Below are 23,156 nucleotides of genomic sequence, written 5' to 3'. Positions count from 1 at the left end.
AACTTCTTTGTTTTTTTTTTGTTTTTTTTTGGCCACACTGCGAGGCTCATAGGATCTTAGTTCCCAGAATAGGGATTGAACCCGGGCCTTCGGCAGTGAGAGCGTGGGCCTCCAGAGAATGCCCTGAAAACTATTAAACTGTACACTTTATTTTTTTATTATTTTTTTAAATTTTTTTTAATTTTATTTATTTATTTATTTATGGCTGCGTTGGGTCTTCGTTTCTGCGCGAGGGCTTCCTCCAGTTGTGGCAAGCGGGGGCCACTCTTCATCACGGTGCGCGGGCCTCTCACCATCGCGGCCTCTCCCGTTGCGGAGCACAGGCTCCAGACGCGCAGGCTCAGTAGTTGTGGCTCACGGGCCCAGTTGCTCCGCGGCATGTGGGATCTTCCCAGACCAGGGCCCGACCCGTGTCCCCTGCATTAGCAGGCAGACTCTCAACCACTGCGCCACCAGGGAACCCCTAAACTGTACACTTTAAATGGGTGAATGGTACAGTATGTAATTATACTAGAGAGGTGGGCAGAGAGAGCAAGACAGAGAGAAACAGAGAACTTCCAGATTCCAATCGCCATATCGGCACCCACTATTCTGCCTTCTTAGCCTTCTCTATGCTTTGCCAGAGGTTACGTGTCTGTACTCCAAGGGTTAAGCCCTCCACTTCTACCAGCTCCAGTGCTCTCTTACCTTCTCAGGGACTTCGAACCAGCCTATAGAATTTTCCACATTCTACTGGATCATTCCCATCAACATAAAAATATCCTGTTATGGACTTCCCTGGTGGTGCAGTGGTTGAGAATCTGCCTGCCAATGCAGGGGACACAGGTTCGAGCCCTGGTCCAGGAAGATCCCACATGCCGTGGAGCAACTGAGCCTGCGGGCCGCAACTACTGAGCCCATGTGCCACAACTACCGAAGCCCACATGCCTAGAGCCCGTGCTCTGCAACGGGAGAGGCCACCGCAATGAGAGGCCCGTGCTCTGCAACAGGGAGTAGCCCCCGCTCGCCGCAACTAGAGAAAGCCCGGGCGCAGCAGCGAAGACCCAATGCAGCCAAAAATAAATATAAATAAATAAATAAATAAATTTATTAAAAAAAAAAAAAAACCTGTTATTTTTCCCATCAGAAAAACCAAGCAACAACAAAAAACCTCTCTCAACTCTTTTTCCTTTCCATTTCTTTGCTCTCTTTCACAGAAAAACATGAGTTACCCATATTCACAATCTCATCTCTTGCCATTGTCTCATAGACCCACTTAAATCAGAACGTTGTTTCCCCCACTCCACCAAAGCCCCTCTTGCCAGGGCACATGGTGGATCCACTAGTCAATCCTTGGTCCTCATCTTACCTGACGTGCCACCAGCATCTGACACAGGTGACCACATTCTCCTCCAGGAGGTACCTTCTTCACTTTGGTTCTAGGACACCACACTCTTGCTTTCTTCCTACCTCACTGGTCACTTTTTGGTCTCTTTGGTTGGTCCCTCCTCATCTCCCTGACTTCTTCATGTTAGAATATTCCAGGTCTCAGTCTTTGGTCCTCTTTTCTTCTCTATCTACACTCACTCCTTTACTGACCTCAATCAGTTTTATGGCTTCAAAAACCACATGTTGATGGACTCCCAAATTTACATCTCCAGCTCTCACCTCTCTCTGTAACTCCAGACTCATATATCCAACCAAATATTCAACATCTGCAGTGGAATGTGCGTTGGACATCTCAAATACAGTGTGTTCTTAACTGAATTCCCTCCAACACCTGTTCTGCCCCTTTCCCATCTCAGTTGTGGGTAATTCCATCTTTCAAGTTGCTCAGACAAAAGCTTTCTTTTCCTCACACCCCATCTAATCCGTAAGGAAATCCTGTTGGCTCTGCCTTCAAAATCTATCTGGAATCTGACCCATTCTCTCCATGTCACTGCCACTGTCTTGGCCCAGACCACCATCTCTCACTGCAACAGCCTGCCAGCTCTCTTTGTCCTTTATCGTGGCAGCAAGAAAAGAATGATCCTCTCAAAACATAATTTGATCATGGCACTCCTCTGTTCAAAATCCCACAGTGGCTCCCTACCTCATATGGAGTGAAATCAAATTCCTTATCCTGCCCTGCACAACCCAAATTGTCGGCCCTCTTCCCATCTGCCCTCCGACCAGTGACCTCATTCCCAGCTGCCCTCCCATTGCATCTCTCCACCGTTTTACCGTTCCTCACTCCTGCCTTAAGACCTTTCACTAAGTGCCCCTCTGCCTGGAAAATCTTTGCCTAGATCAGGATTTCTCAACCTCGGCACCATCAACATTTGGGGCCAGACAATTCTTTGCTGTGGGGGCTGTTCTGTGCATTGCAGGATGTGGAGAAGCATCCCTCGCCTCGTGGTACCCATTAGATACCAACAGCATCTTCCAGGTGTTGCCAAATTCCCCTGGGGGGGCACAATTGCCCCAGGTTGAGAACCACTGTCCCAGATCACCTGCATGGCCCACGCCCTCAGTTCCCCCAAATCTCACCTTGACAATGAGGCCTACTCTGACCCCCCCATTCCCTCCTCCCCCACTCCCCACTGCCAATCCCCTTTACCCTGCTTGGCTCTTCAAAGCAACTCTCACGTTGGCTTCATGGGGGACTGGGATCTTCCTCTGCTTTGTTTCCTGACGTATCCCCAGTGCCTCAAATACCGCCTGACACACAACTGGTTCTCAATAAATATTTGTTGCATAAATAAATCAGAAGACTCAATATGGTAAAACATAATAAATAAATAAAGTAAAAGGTCAATTTATCTGCCAACTTATCCTAAATTTATCTACAAATGAAACACAATCCCAATACAACTCACTATTGGATAGTATTTGAAATTTGATCCAACATTTCCACGAGCGTACCTAAAAGAATAAAAATGTGATATCACACAAGCACAGTGAGATGGTTTGCTTCCACTCTAAGATATTACAAATGTATTCGTAAGCTACTATCATTAAAATAGTGGGTTCTGGTACTAGAATAGACAGACTAAAATAGAGGAGTCCCAAAGCGGCCCCAGGAAATACAAGAATTAACCAAATGAGGAAGCTAGCATTTTAAAAAAAGTAAGCAAAGAGTGAGTGCTCAATAAATAAAGCTGGGACAATTGGCTGGCCATTTTACACCTGCAGTATATGTATGTGATGTGGAAATAAATATAGAAGTAGTAATACACGCCAGGGAAATAGCTCAAAGAGTCCTGGGGGGTTGTCTCTGGGGAGCAGGAGTGGGAGAGGTGGGGAAGGATACAGCGGGGGATTGCTGGGTTTATTACACTCCTTTTATTATCTATGCTTTTTAAATGACACATACATATTACCTTGATGAAAATAAAAGTTATTTTAAAAAAGCAATAAGCATGCCCCTCTTTAACCTGTCAAGTTAACCAAGATTTTAAAAATGAAGATTTGCTGGTTTGAAAAAAGGCACACTCATGCACCACTGGGTCTTTCTGTAAGGTGATCTGTAGGGGAGTATTAAAAGTCTTAAAATCAGGCATACCCTTTGAGCCAACAATTACACTTCTAGAAATTTATCCTGAAATGACACAAAGGAATACAGCAAGAATGTTCACTCTGACACTCTTTAAAATTGAAAAACAACAATGAAAATCCCCCCAAGTGTCCAACAGGGAACGGTTTATATAAATTATGATAAATTCATAGGAAGGAATGCCGTGCAGGTGTCAAGAGTGGGATGGAAAGAGATCCATTACCAGGCAAAGGCGTTCGTGATGTATAGAGTGATTAAACAGGTTATGTGCAGTAGGCATAAAAATTATTGCACTTTTAGAAAATGAATATGACTTATGAGTTTATGTACATAAAGTGATTTAAACGTAAGATCTTCCCACCCTGTGAAAATGTATGGGAACCCCAGATCCAGAGGGTAGGTTGGATGATGAGACTTTTATTTTCTTCTTTTTGCTCTTAAGGCAGGGAGTTACTAAGATTTGTGAAGGTGAAGGCAGGAATGTTAAGGTGAGGTCCCTCAGAAGTGGGGTGGGAGTCTGCACAGGCCCCTCTGCTACTCACTCATCCACCAAACCCCAAGCTGAGTGGACCAGCCAGCCAGCGCTGGACTTGCCAGGATCCAGCTGCACTCAGGGTCCAGGCAGCAGCCCGATGGCCGCAGCCACAGCGGCAAGGACCCCCTTCTAGCAGATTGGGCAAGGGGGTCCCAGGACGGAAGCCATATTTGGGCAGGCCACAGCTGCCTGCAGCCCGGCAGTTCTTCAGCATGGCCTCCAGTCTTGGCAGTTACTGTCTCTTTCTGGGGCTCTGGCCCCCACCCTCCAAGTGGGGAACTGTCCACCTTGCCAGTGAAGCTCTGGGGTCCAAATTCCTCCAGCCCAGAAGCCAAATGCAGTTCACAGGCATATTGTTTGGTCAGTGTAGGACTTGGATTTTAAATGCTGAATTAAGTCTCCCGATTTCAGAAGGGGAGAGATTTCATATAAAAATCTACCCACTCTTGAATATTCGAATACCTGGCTACACTGAACCCCTAGCCCTGCCTGCGATGACAGCTGGATCTGAGCTCCCCTCCCCACCTCCGAAGGGGCAGGGGTCCCCAGGCATCCCAAACTGCACCACTTTCCTTCCAGGAAGCCTGGCTGCACCGGGGGCTGAATTTTCCACCCGGGCTGGTCATGTCTGGGCTACATCATGCCCTCTCCCCACTTTACCAGGCCCCTGTTCCCTCCTACCATTGGCTGTGGGAACCTCAGCCCCTGTTCTGACCTGCCCCTTTGGGACATTAGGGTTTTTGTTGCAGAAAATCTCTCCAAGTCTGCCCCCCACCCAGAGCCGGGTGGGGGGGCAGCTCAGATCCCAGGGAGCCCTTTGGCCCTTCTGCTGCTCACACCCTCCCCAGGGGGACCTGGACTGAGGCCAAGACCTGGTCCCTGCCTCACCCCAGCCCTGGGCTCAAGAAGGGGACACAGAGCAAAAAGAAGGATGTTGGTCCTCGGGGACTCTGATCCTGGCAGAAGATACTCACCTGGCAGACAGTTGGTTTAGGAAAAGCGAAATCCCTAAGAGCCAGTGTTGTGGGCTTCGTTTCCTGGAAACTCTGGGGATTATTGGGAAGGGCTCTTGGAAGAGGCCCCTGTGAGGAAGTGAGGAAGACAGGAGTGGGCAGACGGAGAAACTGAGGCCATGCCTCACAGCTGAGGCCTGAGCCCCGTCCCACAGGGGGCTCCGGAGCGGGGATGGACACTGCCAGTAATCGGGTGCAGACGGGGTTGGGCAAAGAGCCCCCAGAGGTCGAGGGCAATTCCTATTTGGTGAGGAGGGGTACCACTGGGAGCATCAGCAGGAGAATTTCCCAGCAGCCCCCGTGGGAGCTCGTGGGCAGAGCACCACCTGGGAGTGGTCAGGGAAGCGTCCCAGAGGGGTGCTGCCAGCCCAGTGCTCTCTCGCAGGCGAGACCTTCTAGGACGAGCTAGAGACGCGAGCGGAGAGTGCGCTGAGAATTCAGTCCCATCCCGGCATTTATTTGAAACAGAACATTAATTCTGACTGTCATTAGAGTCCATTTCAATTTTGTAATAACATAAAAAGTTAAGAGTCTAATTTATTCATACAAATCTTGTTAGGATCCAATTTCCACATAACGTAACATATTCCTTAAAAAGCTGACAAAGCAGGAGAAATTAAAAACGTAAGAAAAGACATCCAGGGGTGCTCACTGCCACAAAGCCAAAGGTGAGGAGGGGGAGAGCATGATGGCTCCAGAAAGGGCTGGAAGATTGGAACAAGAACCGGTGGACGCTGGAGAGGCAGGCTGCGCCACCTGAAGGAGCTGCCACCTGAAGGAGCTGCGGTCCGTCACATCCCAGATGCTGCAGGGGGGTGGGGCGCTCCTCTTCACCACCCGCACGGCCCCCACCTGTCCCCAGCATTCGTCCCTGCCCTTCCAGCTCCACAGACAGCTCCCTGGCACCTTCCTCAGCAAATCCACCCTCGAGAGCCCATAACTCCTCTTAATTACACGTCTGCAGTGTTTGCATTAGATAGCTGTCACCCTGTAATTTACCCGTACACGGGTTTTAATTGTACATTAATCTTTCCTACACGCCACTCCTCTGCTAGAATCTGTAACAGCAGCAGTTTGGGTCATTTTGTTTATTCCTCAACCAAAAATAGCTGATGAATGTAATTGCAGATTGTCCCTCCCCTTCTTTTTCGAGGATTACCTGCTGTGTGCCCGAGAGAGGCTCCTGTCACCTGCAGGCTGCCTTTAAACACAATATTGGACTGTTTCATGGTTGACATAAATTTCAGAGGAAAGGTCAGCAGCAACAAGCAATCTTCCAATCACCTGCCACGAGCTCCCTGGGCGCCTCTGCTCACATCCTTTCTCTCAAGCTCCAGCCTGATGGGTGCTGGGAGCGGTCGCTTGGCTTAAGGACCATTCTCACAAGAGAGGATGACAGGAGAGGGCAACGTGTGAACCTAAGGAATCCACTGGCATGGAGGTTCCAAGGTCACTTGGAGAACCAGGAAGGAGAACTATAAATTACAAAGCCCTGGCTAGCTGCCAGGGCCCCCCCACCCCCCGGAAGCTGCATTTAGCATATGATTCTCCCTGAAGCAGGAGGAAGCTTTAACTCCCTTTCCAACAGAATGTGAATGGAATTTGTTACAGGAATATTGTGATTGAAATATCACCTCTTGGCTTTTCATGACAACCCTGCAATAGCCTGCAATTGCGATGGGTTGTGTGTGTGGGGGGGGGGGGCTGTTGTGGTCTTCAGGGGGCCGAGTGGCAGGAAGAGAGCCCCCTACAATATTTATGAAATCCAGATGAAGCCCTACCCTGGCAATGAGCTGATACCATAACACAGATTTCAAAAACGCCTTGACATTTGCCCAAGATCAAATCTCCCCTTGCGAAACCCCATGAGGCCTCGTGCTGACGGCGGTCTGCCCTCTTGCCCCCCCTCCAGCCACCTTCTCCAGTTAAACCCGGGTAATAAACACTGGATGGGAGGAACCGAGGGATTGGAGTGGTGCAGACTAGACTAATACCATGAAAGCCCACTTTTCCTTTGTGGAAAACAAAAGCAGTGGTTTTCAGTGGTGGAAGACAGGAGTTTTGATAATATTTATTGTTAAACACTTTCCCACAGGCAAAACAAAGTGCCAAAGCGCGGTGATCTCCTTACTGACGAGGCTCTGACAGTGTATTTGGACGAAGAGAGACAGGCAGCGGTGATTCATCACACATCAGCCCAGGAAACAGAAACGAAAGCATGAAATGTATTTCCTTGGGGCCACAGATCTCGTTTAGGTGCAACCCTTGATTCGTTTTAGGAGACCCCATTAAGAAGAGTGTCACCAGCTTTCCCAGGACCTGGGTAACAAGTCATTTCCAAAGTGGTCCCTTAGGGCATCCTCCACCCCAAAGGGCTCCCTCTTCTACCACTACCCACTACCCGTGGCTTTTAGAGACATAGGTTCCCCATGTTCCAGGACCTGGGGTGGTGGAATATTGCATGAAATACTGCATAGGAAACACTGAATGAAATATTGTATGGAATTCAGGCCTGAAGTCCCCAGAGATTGTTTACTAGTAAAAGGCGAGGGTGATTTAGTTGGGTTTTGATAAACACTTCATATAGCACATCCTAAGAGAAGCAGAATCCTTGTCAAGCACGCATCTTTATGAGCTGTCCGCCTATAAACCCTGCATGAAAGGTCCATGCTTAATGTTGGTTTGGCAGTAAATTGGCACGATGCATGCGTCTGCTGCATCAAATTAGCATCAACCCATAAAACGTTACTGAACGATTCCTCAAATCTGCCAAGTCTTCAGATCAATTCGGAGAAAGTGTCAAAGGTTTTTTTTTAACTTTGATAAACTTTTCATATTAGTTATCACAGAAGAGCATAAACCTTTCTAATCTGTCTTTCCACAAAAAAAAAAGGTGTTGTTTTTCTCAAACTGCTTTTAGCTCTTCCATCTTTGCACACCCGCCTCCACATCGGCATAAACAATGTGTGTGTCATGGATTCTTTGTTGCCCTATTAAAAGTGATTGGTATTTAGCTCACACTGCCCCTGCCCCATGACCTTGGAGAAAATTTCTACTGGCACTGTTAAAGGGCAGAGGTAAATCGGACTCCACATTGGATCTGTTCGACTTTAACCTTTGCTTTTCGTTGCTTTTGTTATTATAATCATACATAACGGCCTGCCTCAGGGAACCCTTCCCACTTGTGAATGGCTGCAAGAAGAAAGAAACTAACACATCCCCTCCCCGAGGCTGGTCATTCCAGATGTTTTGCAAGACTGATGGCCCTTTTACGTTACTTCTTCACCGCCTCTCCCTCTCTGATTCTATTAATGAAACAGGTATCCAGACCCCGATAAGATGGTTTTTCAGAGACACTAGTCTGTCATCTTCTCAGTCTGCCGGCTTCCCGAATGAAGTCGTATTCCTTGCCTCAACACCTTGTCTCCCATTCAGTGGCTTGTTGTGCGGCGAGCAGAGAGAGCTTGGACTCGGTAACAGACCAGGATAAAGTTCTCACCCCTGGCCTTTGATGTGCAGTCCCAAGCACGCCTCCTCCAGGAAGCCTTCCATAACTCACCGATGAACTCTGATCCCTGCTCTATGCCCTTGTGTGTCGTGTCAACTAGACCATAGTTTCCTGGGGGCTCAATGCACTTCCTTCCCTGAGGACTTCACGTTTTGGACCCTCAGGGATGGGGCTCACACTGAGTGATCCATGAGGTGTCATCTCCCTGCTCCCCATCTTTGACGGCCAGCCCAGGCCTCCCTCTTCCAGAGCCCCCGGCAGATGCTCTGGCCAGAATCCCTTGCCCTCAATCCCCAACCTCAGAGATCTCAAACCAGCACCCCCCACCCCGTTATTCCCCCATGGGTTGCATCAGAGTTGTATGTGAATCTCTCTCCTGGAGGTAATGGCTGGGTCCCCAAACCAAACAAGAACAGAACCTGGATTTGAACATGGGTCTGATCCAGAGCTCTCATCCCCCTGGCAGTGCTGCTTTCCACATAATTGTCACACTTGAGGAGAAAAGGACCAAGTCACACCCAAAGAAAGGAGGCTTTATCATGGTCCCCATCAAAATGTGATGGGACAGGAATGGATGAGGTGGTAATAGACTGGCCCTTTCGCCTTCACTTGACGGGAGGGCATGTCATCTATGCCCTTTGTGTGTCATCTATGAAAAGGTGGTGTTGAAAAGTCTAGCACACTGCATGGAGCAGGGATGGAATGTTGCTCTCTGCAGAGGGACTCAATGACAGATAAGCCCATCAGGGATGAGGGCCCCCTCGGGGTGCTCCTAAATGGTCAGTGCTTGGAGCACTGGAGGTGAGCGCAGCTGCTGGGGGGAGGTCATTTAAAGGAACAGAGCACCAGGACAGGACACCCTCCAGGGTCCGAGAGCTCGACTTCCAGAGCCCTCCCCATAGCAGCACAGGCTTCCAACAAGTCCCTGTCAAGTCAGCTGGGGTGGGAGAGGACAAAGCCAACAGGCAGTGCTCCGTCCTCTGGCCCTTCGTTCAGTGGGTATTTATGGGCCCCACTCTGCGCCAGGACCGTCCTAAGCACTGGGACCCAGCAGTGCACATGACAGACAGGGCGGTCTCAATGCTCCTGGAATTTGTGAAGGGAAAGAAAAACGAGCCCCGGAGAGACTGATGGACCACGGGAATCCATCTGGTCATTCTGGGACAGGTGGCCAGGTCCCAGCTTCATCCAGAGAAATACCTGTCTACTCCACCCATTGCCTAACGACATGGAGGACTGAAACCCACCTGGCAGAGGGAATTACCAGCACCCTTGACATTTAAGACACTTAATGATTTGGAGATGGGAGTGAGTTTTCAAATTTGTTGAATAATGTTTTCAACTACAACACATCCTTGGCAAAAATAAAAAATACTGTATTAGTCATCTGGGAAATAAAATTAAAACCACAGTGTGATACGTCTACATACTCATAGAAGAGCTAAAATGAAAAAGGTTGACAACACAAAGTGTTGGGAAAGATGTGGAGCAGCTGCACCCTCATATATAACTGGTATGTGTTGGGGGAATTAGTACAACCACTTTAGAAAACTGTTTGCCGGCACCTACAAAGATGAACATATGCATATTCTGAGACCCAAAAACTCTCTTCCAGGTACATGCTTATGAAGATGTGTACAACATATGCCCAAGAGATACATGCAAGAATGTCTACAGCAGCACTGTTCATAAAGCCCCAAACTCCAAACAACCCAAATGTCAATCAATAGGAGAAGGGATAAATAAATCAGGGTGTCTTCACACAGTGGGATCCTACACAGTAACAAGAGCAAACAAACTACAACTACTCACAGCAGCATGGCGGACTCTCACAAACATGATGGTAAGCCAGACACAAAGGCCCACAGACTTATGACTCCACTTACATCAAGTTTAAAAACAAAGAAAACCGGGCTTCCCTGGTGGCTCAGTGGTTAAGAATCCGCCTGCCAATGCAGGAGACATGGGTTCGAGGCCTGGTCCGGGAAGATACCACATGCCGCAGAGCAACTAAGCCCATGTGCCACAACTACTGAAGCCTGCGTTCTAGAGCCCGTGAGCCACAACTACTGAGTCTGTGTGCCACAACTACGGAAGCCCATGTGCCTAGAGCCCATGCTCTGCAACAAGAGAAGCCACCACAACGAGAAGGCCATGCACCGCAACAAAGAGTAGCCCCCACTCACCGCAACTAGAGAAAGTCCGCACGCAGCAACGAAGACCCAACGCAGCCATAAATAAATAAATTTATTAAAAAATAAAAACAAAGAAAACCAATCCCTGCCATTATGAGTAAGGAGAGCAGTTACCCATGCGGGAAGGGAAGTATCAGGAAGGGATCACAGGGGTGCTGCCATGTTCTGATCCCTGCTCTGGTGCTGGGCACACAGGCCTGTTTTGTTTGCAGATATTCACTGCATTGTACACACAATCTGTGTGTTTTCGGTATGCATACCGTACTTGGAATTAAAAGTTTTCAAAAGGGAACCCACCTACACTGTTGGTGGGAATGTACATTGGTGCAGCCACTATGGAAAACAGTATGGAGGTTCCTCAAAAAACTAAAAAGAGAGTTCCCATATGATCCAGCAATCCCTCTCCTGGGCATATATCTGGAGAAAACCCTAATTCGAAAAAATACATGTACCCCTATGTTCATAGCAGTACTCTTTATTATAGCCAGGACATGGAAACAACCTAAATGTCCAACAACAGATGAATGGATAAAGAAGACGTGTTATATATATACAATGGAATATTACTCAGCCATAAAAAAGAATGAAGTAATGCCAATTGCAGCAACAGGGATGGACCTAAAGATAATCATACTAAGCGAAGTAAGTCAGAAAGAGAAAGACAAATACCATATATCACTTATATGTGGAATCTAAAATACGGTGCAAATGAACTTCTCTACAAAACAGAAACAGACTCACAGACATAGAGAACAGACTTGTGGTTGCCAAGAGGGAGGAGGGTGGGGGAGGGATGGAGTGGAAGTTCCTACCGTATAGCATAGGGAACTATATTAAATATCCTGTGATGAACCGTAAGAGAAAGGATATGAAAAAGAATATATATATGCATAACTAAATCACTTTGCTATATAGCAGAAATTAACACATTGTAAATCAACTATGCTTCAATAAAATTTTTTTAAAAGTTTTCAAATGTACTGAATGCGGGACAGGGAAAAGGCATCCATGGGAAATTGCTAAGAAAAGGGACACCAGTCTGTAGGGGCACATGCCCCCTAAGGCTTTGTCACATCACCAGACAAGGCCCTTGATCAACATGCTTCCTTGCACCTGAGATGGAGAAGGACTGAGCCTCGGCTGAAATACCAAACCCAGGAGATGACAGTGATACTGATGATGAAATAATAGCAGTTTCCATTTACTGTGGGCTGGCTATCTGCTGGGCTGGGCTATCTGCTGCTCTATGAGGTGTATTCTATTATCATCTCCATTTTACAGATAAGGAAACTGAGTCCCTAGTCCACAAAGTGATCACGTGGTGAAGCTGGGTTTTTGAATCCAGGCAGTCTGACTCCAGGTGCTGGCTTCTGTCACAGCCCCGAGGCGGCTGCACGGGGTGGGGCGAGGGGTGGAGCCGGTTGCCATGGCTGTCCATTGACACTTTAATTCGTGGCAGAGGGAACTGAGAAGCGTTAAGTAATAGGCATAGATTGTGTTTTCACAGGGATGAATGGTCATGAAATTAAATTTGCAGATGAGGCCAACCCTCAGGAGTGGAAATAACATCAGTTGGAGACAGAGGCCCAGAATCAAAGCAGGAGACGGCAAGATGGACCCAATCTGGAGCAATGCAGTTCACCACGCACACTGAGGCAGTAATCCACGCCTAAATGACTTTCATGAGAAAAATGTGTGGGAGTGGGTGCTGTGAGGGATGCTGAGGTGGCCGTGACCACGGCCAGCAGGCAGCCCCTGCACCACAGCAGCGGCAGGCTCGGCCCCCAGGCACAGTGACGGGAGAGGCGGCATCGGGCTGAGATCGCCATACGGCACCAGGTCACCACGCCCCACGCGCACACCACCCCCAGCCCTGTGCCAGCCTCTGCCAAAGAGATTCAAATAAGATGTGGGAAACTGAGGGAACCATCAAGAAAAGCTCCTTGGAAGTAAGACTCAATTTGGGCCCAGATGTGTGTAAGGGAAGGGGTAGAAAACAGTATTCCTGGCAAACGTGTCAAACAGGCTGGCTGTATCACCCACTGGCTCCACCAGTGTAGACAGATGGCTTACATCATGAACTGGGCCAAGCCAGTGTAGACAGACTGTGTTGCACTTTGGGCTCAACCACCCCAGCTCTGGGAGACAAAGCCTGATGGGCAGGACCATGTCTGAGGGGAAGCGGGGGCCTGAGCTGAGTTCAGCCACAGGGAAGTCCCCGAAGCCAGAGAGAGAGTTTCAGAGCTTGTGCAAAGACGCCACAGAAAGTGGGGCAGGCATGGACTAAACGGAAGGTTCCAGTGCCCACACCCTTGACTCAGCCAGTGTAGACAGACTGCCTGCACCATGTACTGGCTCAGCTGGTGTAAAGTATCTGTATCACACACTGGTTCCACCAGTATAGACAGACTGCACAGTTAAGCTCACTCTGCCTGCCCTCAGCAATCAGTGAGTACCTTTCTCCATGCCCAGAGAGCAGTGCTTGTACCAGCATCATGACCCGCTGCGTTCCCTTGGCTTCCTCCAGACCTGGCAGGAGGTGCTGCACATGAAGGACCACAGTCAGTATTTGCTGGGGGCCTGGATGCTTCCCTCAGGAGCACAGGGAGAAAAGCCCACCCCCATCTCCGGGCTGGGGGAGGGTCTCAGTGCTCACAGGTTTGGACAGATGGGTCTTGTCCAGGGAGATGAGTCAGCCCCCCAAGAAGAGGCAGCCTCAAAGGTTGGGACAACTCGTCTGCCAAGTATGAGTCAACCTGAGCCTGGGCTAGGAGCTGCTGGCAGGGGGCTCTCCTGTGTTGCCTTCCCACTGATGAGCACGAGGGCATGACCGGTGGTCCACAGTGGCGAGTGCAGCAGCCAGAATAGAAAGGAAGGCCGATCTGGTGAGGCCGCACTCCAGGCAAAGAGCCCAAGGGCTGGAGGAATCAGCCCAGGGAGGCCTGGGGCCTGCGGAGTAGATCTGTCCCTCCTAGCGTCCTCTCCTTGGTACTCATCCCTCCCGGCCCAGAGTTGGGCCCAGCCAGGGAGGAGCTGGCAGAGTGAGGACAAGGTGACAGTGACCTGGCCTGTTGCCTGCAGCTCAGGGGCTGCTCGGCTCAGGGCCCGAAGCCAGCAGCGTGGGCACAACAGGAAGCGGGGTGACTCACAGACCTGCTCCCCCCACTCTAGTTTTGGAAGACAGAGCCGGGGGGACCCAGCTGATGTCTGCGGGGAAGCCAGGGCCTGAGCTGAGCTCAGCCAGCTGCAGGGAACTCACCGGCATCAGAGCGGGCTTGGGAGCTCAGGGCCTCGGGCAGAGCCCCTCACAGAGGGTGGGGGGCAGGCACAGCCTGGTTCCACAGGGAGGAGGGAAGGGAGAGAGGATGGAGAGTGAGGGGAGGGGACAGGAGAGGAGTTCTTTCTGGGGCAAGCGGCAGCCAGCTGCCTGTCAGATACAAGTGGGTGGCAGGTGAAGGACCTACCAGGGATGAAACGCATGTTGAGGCCACCTCTGGCCAGCAGGTGGGCATGAAGGTGGGCGTCCGAGCAGCCTGTCCTCATGAGAGAGCACTGACACTCAGCTGTCACTTACTGAGTGCCCACCATGAGCCAGGGCTAAACGGTGAACACACGGGGGAAGGTAGAAGAAGGCCCAAGGGCTTAGGGGACAGCTGGGAGGTGGGCCAGGTGGGCAGGGGCACAGAGGCAGGGGCACACAGGTGGCTGCCTGGCCCACCAGACCTGGAGGATATAACCCAACCAGAGTGGATGGGCACTTGGAACATTCTGGTCCGAGGAGCACTAACAGGTCCCAGTCATGATCCAGAAGTCATGGTCCCAACCACGGTCATCATCTCCTCTCTGCACCTAACCAAGCCCTGGTAGATTCATGTCCACGCACCCCCTCTGTAGGACCACAGCCACCTTCCTTCAGGATTACTGCAACCCCCCTCCTCAATGGGCTCCTTCCTTTGCAGCAGCTGGTAGCATCGAGTCCCAAGTCCCTCCCTGGCCTTCAAGGCTTTTTACGGCCAGGACTCCACCTGTGTCTCCAGCCCCGTCTCCCCCTCCTTCACCCTGCTGGCCACATGGGCCTTCCCACAGCTCCTGGACAGCGCTCTGCGATTTCTCTCACTCGTTCACATTCTGCGCCGGGAAGCTCCCTCCCTGCTTAGTTCCAGCTCTTCCTTCAGAGCTCAGCAGAAGAGTCACCTCCTCCAGGAAGTCCTCCAGAACCTTCGGTCTAGGTCAGATTACCGTATTGTACATCTCGTGACCACCCAGATGCTTCCTTTATACGTTTATCATGGCCTAGAATCACACTTGTATTGGTGACTTGTTTAGTAATGGGATCGCCTGGCACAGCATGAATCGGTGCGTGATGAGGGGATGGTGACCGAGCTTCTGCAGACGACAAACCCCAAGGGCAGGTGCCCCTCTTAGTTTTGCTTTCCCCAGAGCCTGATCCAACAACAGACACAAAATATTGGGTTGGCCAAAAGGTTTGTTCGGGTTTTTCCATAAGATGTTACAGAAAAACCTGAACGAACTTTTTGGCCAACCCGATACATGCTCATATACGGTCACTGAATGGAGGGTGACAAGGAGTCTGACGCTGGGAGTGTGGGACAGATCATCATTTGGCTTCTGGTTTCAATGTTGACAACTCTAATTTAGTTCAGATAAATGTCACTCACCAGGGCCAGCTCTGACCTTGGGTTGGCAGGGACAGGGTGTCTTGCCCTCCATCACCAGTAGCAAGAAGCACTGATTTCCCAGAAGTGCATAGCCTTCAAGGTGGGGAGTGGGAATGCTGAGACCCAGGCCCCTTGCCTGCAGACACTCTCTGACTTCCCCAAAGGTGGGTTTCGAGATGGAATTTTGCTTCTTGATGTCAACCCACCTGGTCACACACAGGCTTCCCCCATTTTGCTGGTGGCCAAGGCTGCATTTGTGGCCAGCAGGTGCAGGTTAGAGCACCAGATCACAAATGACAGGTAGTTTTGTACAGGGTAAAAGTCACAACTTTATCCCATGACCAATTTGTAAGTCTCATGCTCTGCCACAGTGATTTACCGACCACAGGGTCACACATCCTCCAGCCGGAAAGAAATGAGACGGCATCTCCGGTGTCCTCTGCCACCTGAGCTAATGTGGCTCTGTCCCCTGGTTGTCTGAGCCCAGGGGTTTCCTCTGCCTTTGGGCAGCCTTTTCCCAGGAGGGAGGGAACACAGCTGCTCTGGAGTCAGACGAGCCTTGGCAGTGGCTCCAAAGACAGTGCCAGGGAGCCTACGGTCACCCCGCAGTCGCCGCACAGGCCACCTGCTCCCATCAAACGTCCTGAGGCTCCCAGACACCGTGTCCGCATATATATCCAGACAGCTATCCTTGATAGCTTTTTTATTTCTCGCTGTCCCGTGTCAGAGCCACATTGATCTCCTTGGGTCAGCACTACATAAATCTCCTGTTTATAACTCATTACCTTCTGATTAGCTGAAAGGCTGGGTAGTTATTTCACAGTGTTTACTAACTCGAATTGCCATAGCTATTCATGAAGGAGCTGCCATAGTCCTTTGTCCACTTTCCTGCCCATACACTCCCTGCCTGATCCATATCTCTCCGATGTGGCTGCCGCACACGGATAAATCAGGGAGGTGTGGCAGATGCAGCTAAGACAGGTGTCGGGGACTCCAGACCAGGCAGCAGGCAGGAGAAGGGGAACCACACCTTCCCCCAGCAGCCCCCAAAAGACTCCAGTGCGCACCGCAGGTGCCTTTAACCAGATGCATCAGCTAGCAATGATAAAAGCTCCCATCTCCTCGATCGGCAAAACCACAAAAAGCCTATCAGGCCACCGGTGGCAGAAACCAGGTGAAAAGCAGAGAAGTAGCCTGTAAGACGTTTCCAATCAGGAGAATCTGACGTTCCTCCTTTTGAAGGTGAATTCTGAGATGAGCCCACCAGGCACTTTCTCCCAAGAACCATACAGCAAAAAAGTAGTTACTGAACTTTCCCAGACTTATTAGCTTACACAAACAGAGATTTGAATAAATGTTTAAAAAATGAAATTCCCCTGATACTCTGTAATCAGTAAATGTTCATTACAGAAACACAGCAAATATGCATGAAATTTCCCAAGTGGTATTCTGGCTACAAGATTAACAAGGCATCTCAAACAGCAGGCTGAGTTACAAAGCATCCTCCTCTGGTCACAGTTCAGGAAAGCTCCGCCAAGCCCAGGAGGTCAGGTGAGGCTGCTCCTCTCCCAGCCGGAACCAGGGAAAATCAGAAAATGCTCCTTCTGCCCACTCAGCCAATTTGGAAGTGAGCCCCGGCACTGGTTGATTGATGTGTCTCTATAAATAATTAATCCTTGACCTTGCTTTAAGAGATCCTTGACTTTCTAATTTGGGGTCTTTTAAAAAATCAATACTGGGGGGAACATAAATCACTCTTGTGGAGTCTGATTCCAGGTAAATAAATAAATAAGCTATGCCTTCCCTCTGTCCCAGGGTGAATGGGCCAGGCAACGGATGGGGTCAGACTTTGAGAGTTTTTTTTCTATTCAAATGCTATTGGATTATCGATCATCCTATGAGGCTCAGTTCTCTTCAGGGTCTGAATTTTATCCCTCCTTTGGGTCACGTCACAGAGGCAAGTCTGAGGAAGTCTTCAGAATGTGCTTCCAACCCGCCAAGGGCTTCCCAGAACTCATCCTGCCATATGTAGTGGGCTGTCTGGATTAAAACGAGGTCTCCTCCAGGGACCAGAGTGTCAACCCCTTCTGGTGGCCTATCTGCCTTGCCTTTGGGACAGGGGCAGGGGGTGGGTAGGAGAGGCTATGACAGTTGGCAAATTTTAAAGAGGGCTCTGCCACTCTTGCCCCAGAGGCTGCACTGTTCTAGGGCAGGACTTAGGAAAAGTTCTCCACCCCGTGAGCAAGGGTAAAGGTGAACACAGATGTCAGAGGTTAGCCAAAGAAAGTGGACTTAGTAGTGCAGCTGGTAAGCAGCCCAGGGATGGGGAAGGAGCTATTCTGCCCCTTACCCCTCTGCAACCGCCCCCTCCCCCTCCCCCCAACACACACACACACACACACACACACACACACACACACACACACACACACACACACACACACACACACACACACACACACACACACACGTCCCTTCACTCACAGGCCTCTCCTTCAGGCTCCGCTGCCAGGCCAGATGCCCGCCAAACAGATACAGAGGGCCCAACCCGTTCCCCTTAGCATAGCCAATCACGGCTCAGCCTCCAGGTGGGAGGGGGCCCAAAGACCCGGGGTCCACCGCGATATCGGAGACAGCTGAGGGACAGAGAGTCCCAGGGTTGGCCCCTACTTTTCGTCTAGGACAGACAGCTGGGCAGCGAGTGCCCACAGCCGAGGGCGCTGCATAGTTGCCGCGCCAGCTCCACGTCGGGGTCGCGGGGCCTGGAGCCCAGACCTACCGCGAAAGTTAGGGGAAGGGAGAGAGGTCACCTCCGACACAAGCGCCAGCACTGGCACAACTAAATCCCGCGAACGAGCCTTCGCCCGGCCGGGCAGGCCTCCGGCGAGGCTGGTGTGCAGAACTAGAAGCCAGCAGCTGGAGCTGCAGCCGCCGCCAGAGCTCGGCTGGGTCCCGCGGCAAAGCGGATCCTTTCACCGCCCACTCCTGGGCTCCTGCACTACTACTGCACTCCTGGACACACGCACGCACACACCTTCACACGATCACTGACGCACACACACTCTCCTCGAGTACAAAACAAGCTGGTGCCCCGGAGAGTCGTGGGGTGAGGATGCGCGCGATGGAACCCGTAGGCACATTCCGCCGTTCCGTAGGAAGCCAAGAAGGCAGCCTCTAACTCCTTCCTCGCCTGCCCGCCACAACCGGTCCCCGAGTCCCAGTCCCCAGCGCGCGGGAAAGCTCTGGGCGCCCCGGGGCTCCAGCCCGGCTCTCTCCGGGCCCGACGCTGCCTCCCCGCGCCCAGCATCCAGTGCAAAGAAGAGAAGCGGAGGATCCGCAGGGACCGAGGCAGTCCGCGGGGTGGCAGTTCACAGACGCGCGGCAACGACTAAAATCCAAGGAGCAAAAGTCTAATTAAAGTTCCCGCTACTGGAGCCAGTCCCCAAAGTGCGGCCAGACCGGAACCCCGCGCGCTCTGTCTCCGCCCGCGGCTTGGGACTCTTACCGGCGTCGGTTCTCGGGTATGGGGCTCAGTGCAGTCCCGGGCCCTCCCGGGACCCTTCGTGGCGCCGCTCCCGGCGGGAGCCGGCACAGGGCGGGGACAGGGGTGGGGCGGGGGCGCAGCGCACTTACCTGGCGCAGCCGGCGCTGGCGGGGCCGCGGGTGCCACCAGCCCGGGCGCGGTCCTCCACGGCGAATCCTCCGTTCCGGTGTGCCCGGGCTGCAGGGAGGACCCCCGCCCCAGCTCGGGCCCGGTGCCTCCTCCTGCTCGGAGCGGAGCCCCGTGCAGTGGGTGAGGCGAGAGGCGTGGGGCCGGCTACCGGAGCGCGCAGAAGAGGGGAGGGCGCGGTGGCGTGTTCCTCCTCGGTCCCCGGCTCCGGTCCGTCCCCCTCCCGCCGCCGTCGTCGTTGTTGTCGTCGTCGTCTCCTCTCCTCACTGCGCCGCCGGACCCCGCTCTCGCGCTGGGAAGGCTCCCAGCGAAGTGTGAGCGGAGCCTCCGGCTAGGCTGGAAATAGCGCCGCGCCCGCCCGGCGCCCCGCCCCCGGCCTGGGCCCCGCCCCGGGCCCCGCCCCGCGGTGGTGGAGGCAGCGGCGGTGGCGGGGTCGGGAGGGGATCACTCCTGCAATCGACTTGTCCCTCCAGGGAGCTCACAGGCTCCGCGCCCCCGCGCGCTCTGCGACTCCGGCGGCCCTAGGAGCCGCGCGCTGGGAGGTAAACGCCGCTGGGCGCGGTCTGGCGGCCGCCGGGGTGGGGGTGGGGATGCCCGGCGCGGCGCCGGTCTCCCGGGTTCCCTGAGAGCCGGACTCCCGGCTGCCACTTGGCTCCAGACCGCGGCCAGAGTGCTGCCACTGCCTCGGGGGGTCGCACGCCGGCGCCGACCCCGGGAAAGGACTAGGTGTTACCAGAGCGGGCCGTGACCACAGCTGGGCCGGAGGGCGCGCCTAGGACCCGACTCTGCGGGGGCGCGGGGCTGGGGAAACGCAGAGGATAGATCCGAGGAAGACTGTGAGAGATCCCTGGGCTACAGCCTCGGTGGAATTCGGTCAAGGTCTTGGGCAGCCTCGAGCCCCCGTGTCCCCACCGATCCCCAAATTCCTAGGGCTCTGGATTCTGCTGAAAGCGCCCCATGACTCAGGCTCTCCCTTGAGGGCTACCTCCTTGAAGTCCCTGTTGTGTCATGGGCCTGAGAGCTGGGAGGGGTCCTGAACGAGGTCAACCTGGGTCAACCAACCCCTCTGCATACATCCCCCCAAGAGGAGAGTGGGCACGTGACAGAGCCATAGCCACACAAAGCCAGGGCAGAGCAGGGACGTGAAGGGAGTCGGTGGGGGGCTCTGATATTCTGGTCCTTGTTCTTCCAGAGAAGAGGCAGCCCCCACCTGCAGGGGGCCGGCTGGTGCCAGGAAGCAAGGCGGGCTGGTTTCTCACAGGAGCTATATGAAACTGCTAATCAGTCACCTCTTAGTCTTGAAGGGACACCCAGTATTTTCAAAAACCTCTAGAGAAACCTTTAGTAAAATAAAGTGAAGGATGTTCACCCTCCTCTCATTTTATCGGCTGATAAACTATCATGATCTCCCTTAGTTTCTGCAACAACAAAGTAGGCATTATTATTCCTGTTTTATAGAGGAGGAAACTGAGGTACAAGGTTACCCCCAGCATACAAGTTACAAGCCACCAGGTTGCTGGATTCCACACATCTGGAGGGTGGCAGAGCCAGGATTGGGCTGCTGATTCCAAAGTGGAATGGGTTCGGTGCTGGGGTTCCCTCTCCAAGACCAGGGCCCTAGGCCCAGCCGTGTTCCACTGGCTGCGTGTTACTCCTGTGTGTATGAGGGAGGGGGATGTATATGGCTGAAATCTACCTGCTCCACCTCAGTCAGGTGCAGATTGGACAAACTGAATGTAAGGGACAAGGACTCGAGCGTTAGGGAGTGCAGGACAGTGGTGTCCTTATCCATCCCACGACCAAAAGCTGTCAGAGTTGAGAGGGAGGAAAGGAGGTGGCAAACAAAGGGGTAGGGGTTGGTGGTGAAGTGGGCAGAAAGCTACTTGCCTGAGGAGCCCAGAGTGCCCTGCCCCTCTACCTGCCCCTGTGCCCCCTCGTCCCTACACCTCCAGCCCCCTCTCACCACCTGGGGTCCTGGCTGCTGGTTGGCTGGGCAGCTGGGCTGGTTGCTGAAGCCTGGTGGTCAAGGGAACCTCTTCAGTACCATGCACACTCACTCGGGCAAACACACACACACACACATACACACTCACTGGGCAGTGGGAAAAGGATGGGGAGAGGAATTCCCATTCCCTAACCCCAGCCCTACAGTCAGGAGGAGACTCTGGACCACAGGTGCCTCCACGGGATGAGTCTACACAAGCTCTACTTCCACAGGGCGTGTCTACACAGGCTTTAACCCGGCCAGGCTAACAGTGAGTGTGGCTGGTCAGGCTGTCTCAGCTGCCCTGTGCATCTGTGTGCAGTGATCCTACTGGGAAGGACGGTTTTTCCATTAGCTTTTCCAACTGTACTTATTAGCACTTATTTGCATCTAATATTCGGGCAGACCCACTAGGAATCAGCAATACTGCATTCCTTTGACATACGCTACATGTCCAGTTTTGCACTCAGACTTCCTTCTTGTTTTGAGAGGCCCTCAGAGAAATCCCCAAAGGAGGCCTGAGGTCCCTGGCACCAACGTACACTGAGATTTCCTGCTCGGGATTTGTCCAGGGCTGTGTGCCCTTTTTTGAAAGTCAGGCTCAGCCTCTGCAGCAAGGAAGGCGGAGAAACGCTGCAAATCCCAGGCAGGAAGCCCTGTGCTCGCTTACGATTCTTGATATGTGTGTCTCCACTGAAAGATTAGTGGCAAACTGTTCCCTTTGCATCCCAACTAAGGTAAAAAGACATTTGCACTGGATGGCCCCCTGAGTCCACATCCCAGGCCCCAGCAGAGGTAACAGAGGTTCAGAAGCCATTCTGTTACTGCCAAAGGGCTGGGTGCAGGAGGGGGCCTGACCAGGTTTGGCTGAGGGCAGCAAGCAAACCGCCCCTCCCCTGCTGGGCCCCGGACCATTCCCTGGAGCAGCGGAGATTCTTGCTGCCTTGGGGCAGGGAAGTGAAGGCAGCACAGCAAGGAAAGCACCTTGTGTTTGATGAAGGGCATGGAAACCCGGCGGCAGAGCTGACTCCTAAGTTCTAAACCTTCCATTCTGTGGCAATGAGAAGCAGCAGGACACTGTTCTTGGGAGGGGGATGGAAGTCATCTGGAGTGGCAGGTCTGGGAGCATCTGTCTCCCTGATCCCACGGGAGAAAGAAGAGAATGATGGCATGGACCAGGGGGTCTGTCTCGGGTCTCCAAGGGCTGGCTGGGTGGTCTTGAGCGTGTCTCCTAGCCCTCCCCATCCTGTTTCTTCATTTGCAAAATGGGAGCAGTAGACTCCGCCCCTCTAGGGCAGCAGGGATTCGCAGAAGAGATGAAGGGTATGAAAACATTTTGAAAAGTGGAGTCCTTGGCTGGCCCGCTCTGAAGTCACATTTAGATCAGCCACCTCAGGGCTTGGGGGTCCAGCACCTGGCCCTATACTGGCCTCTAAAATATCACGACCCCAAGGTTTCCCAAAGTCGATTCACCACATCATGACATGCTGATCTGAGCACCATTCAGATGGATGACTCTTCCCCGGGGACCTAGCTGCTTCCCAGCTGCTTCTGCTGTGGTCCTGCTGTGGGCTGGTGGTCAAGCCTTTCCTCCCCATTTGAATAGTGAGGGGAGTGCAGCCCAGGTTCTTGAGGCTCCTCCAGGCCTGAGCTGTGATTCCATGATTCCTAAAATTTCCTCTTCTGGAAAGGAGGCCCAGAGATTCCCTTGGCCACCTGGGATCTTGTCAGATGAATGTCTCCTTCCCTGCTCCTTTCCTCCATTCGCCATGACCTTTCTCCTTTTCTGTCCACCCTTGGGTTTCTGAGGAGCTGGAGGGAATATGTCGCTTTGCTTCCTTCTGTGTTGAGTTGCCTGAAATTCCCTGAGTGTCAGCGTGCCTGTGTGAAAGTTGGCTGCATTAGCAATGCTCCTGGGGTTCCAGGCGCCCACGCGTGCCAGATACCTGTTATAATTTCTCAAATTCCACCATCGTGAGAACAGTTCCTTTTTAAAGAACAGGTTTCTGGAGACACCAGTGTCCATCCTTAACACGATGAGAGCTGGGGACAGATAGG

At 52.3% G+C, this 23,156-nt stretch overlaps 1 protein-coding gene across 1 annotated transcript in view; it reads right to left on the bottom strand.

The window, feature by feature from the left end:
• Nucleotides 1–19,414, bottom strand: part of CHST8 (carbohydrate sulfotransferase 8) — a 124,624-nt gene extending 105,210 nt beyond the window's left edge. The window contains exon 1 of the mRNA XM_082367674.1: nucleotides 19,078–19,414. The gene's annotated coding sequence lies outside the window, so the exon portion shown is untranslated. The remainder of the gene's footprint in view (nucleotides 1–19,077) is intronic.
• Between the last annotated feature and the right edge of the window lie 3,742 nt (nucleotides 19,415–23,156).

This window comes from Balaenoptera borealis (assembly GCF_965194805.1).
Source record: "Balaenoptera borealis genome assembly, chromosome: 19".
Lineage (NCBI taxonomy): Eukaryota > Metazoa > Chordata > Mammalia > Artiodactyla > Balaenopteridae > Balaenoptera > Balaenoptera borealis.
Note: the sequence above shows the minus strand (reverse complement) of the source record. Positions and strands in the feature narration are given on the sequence as shown.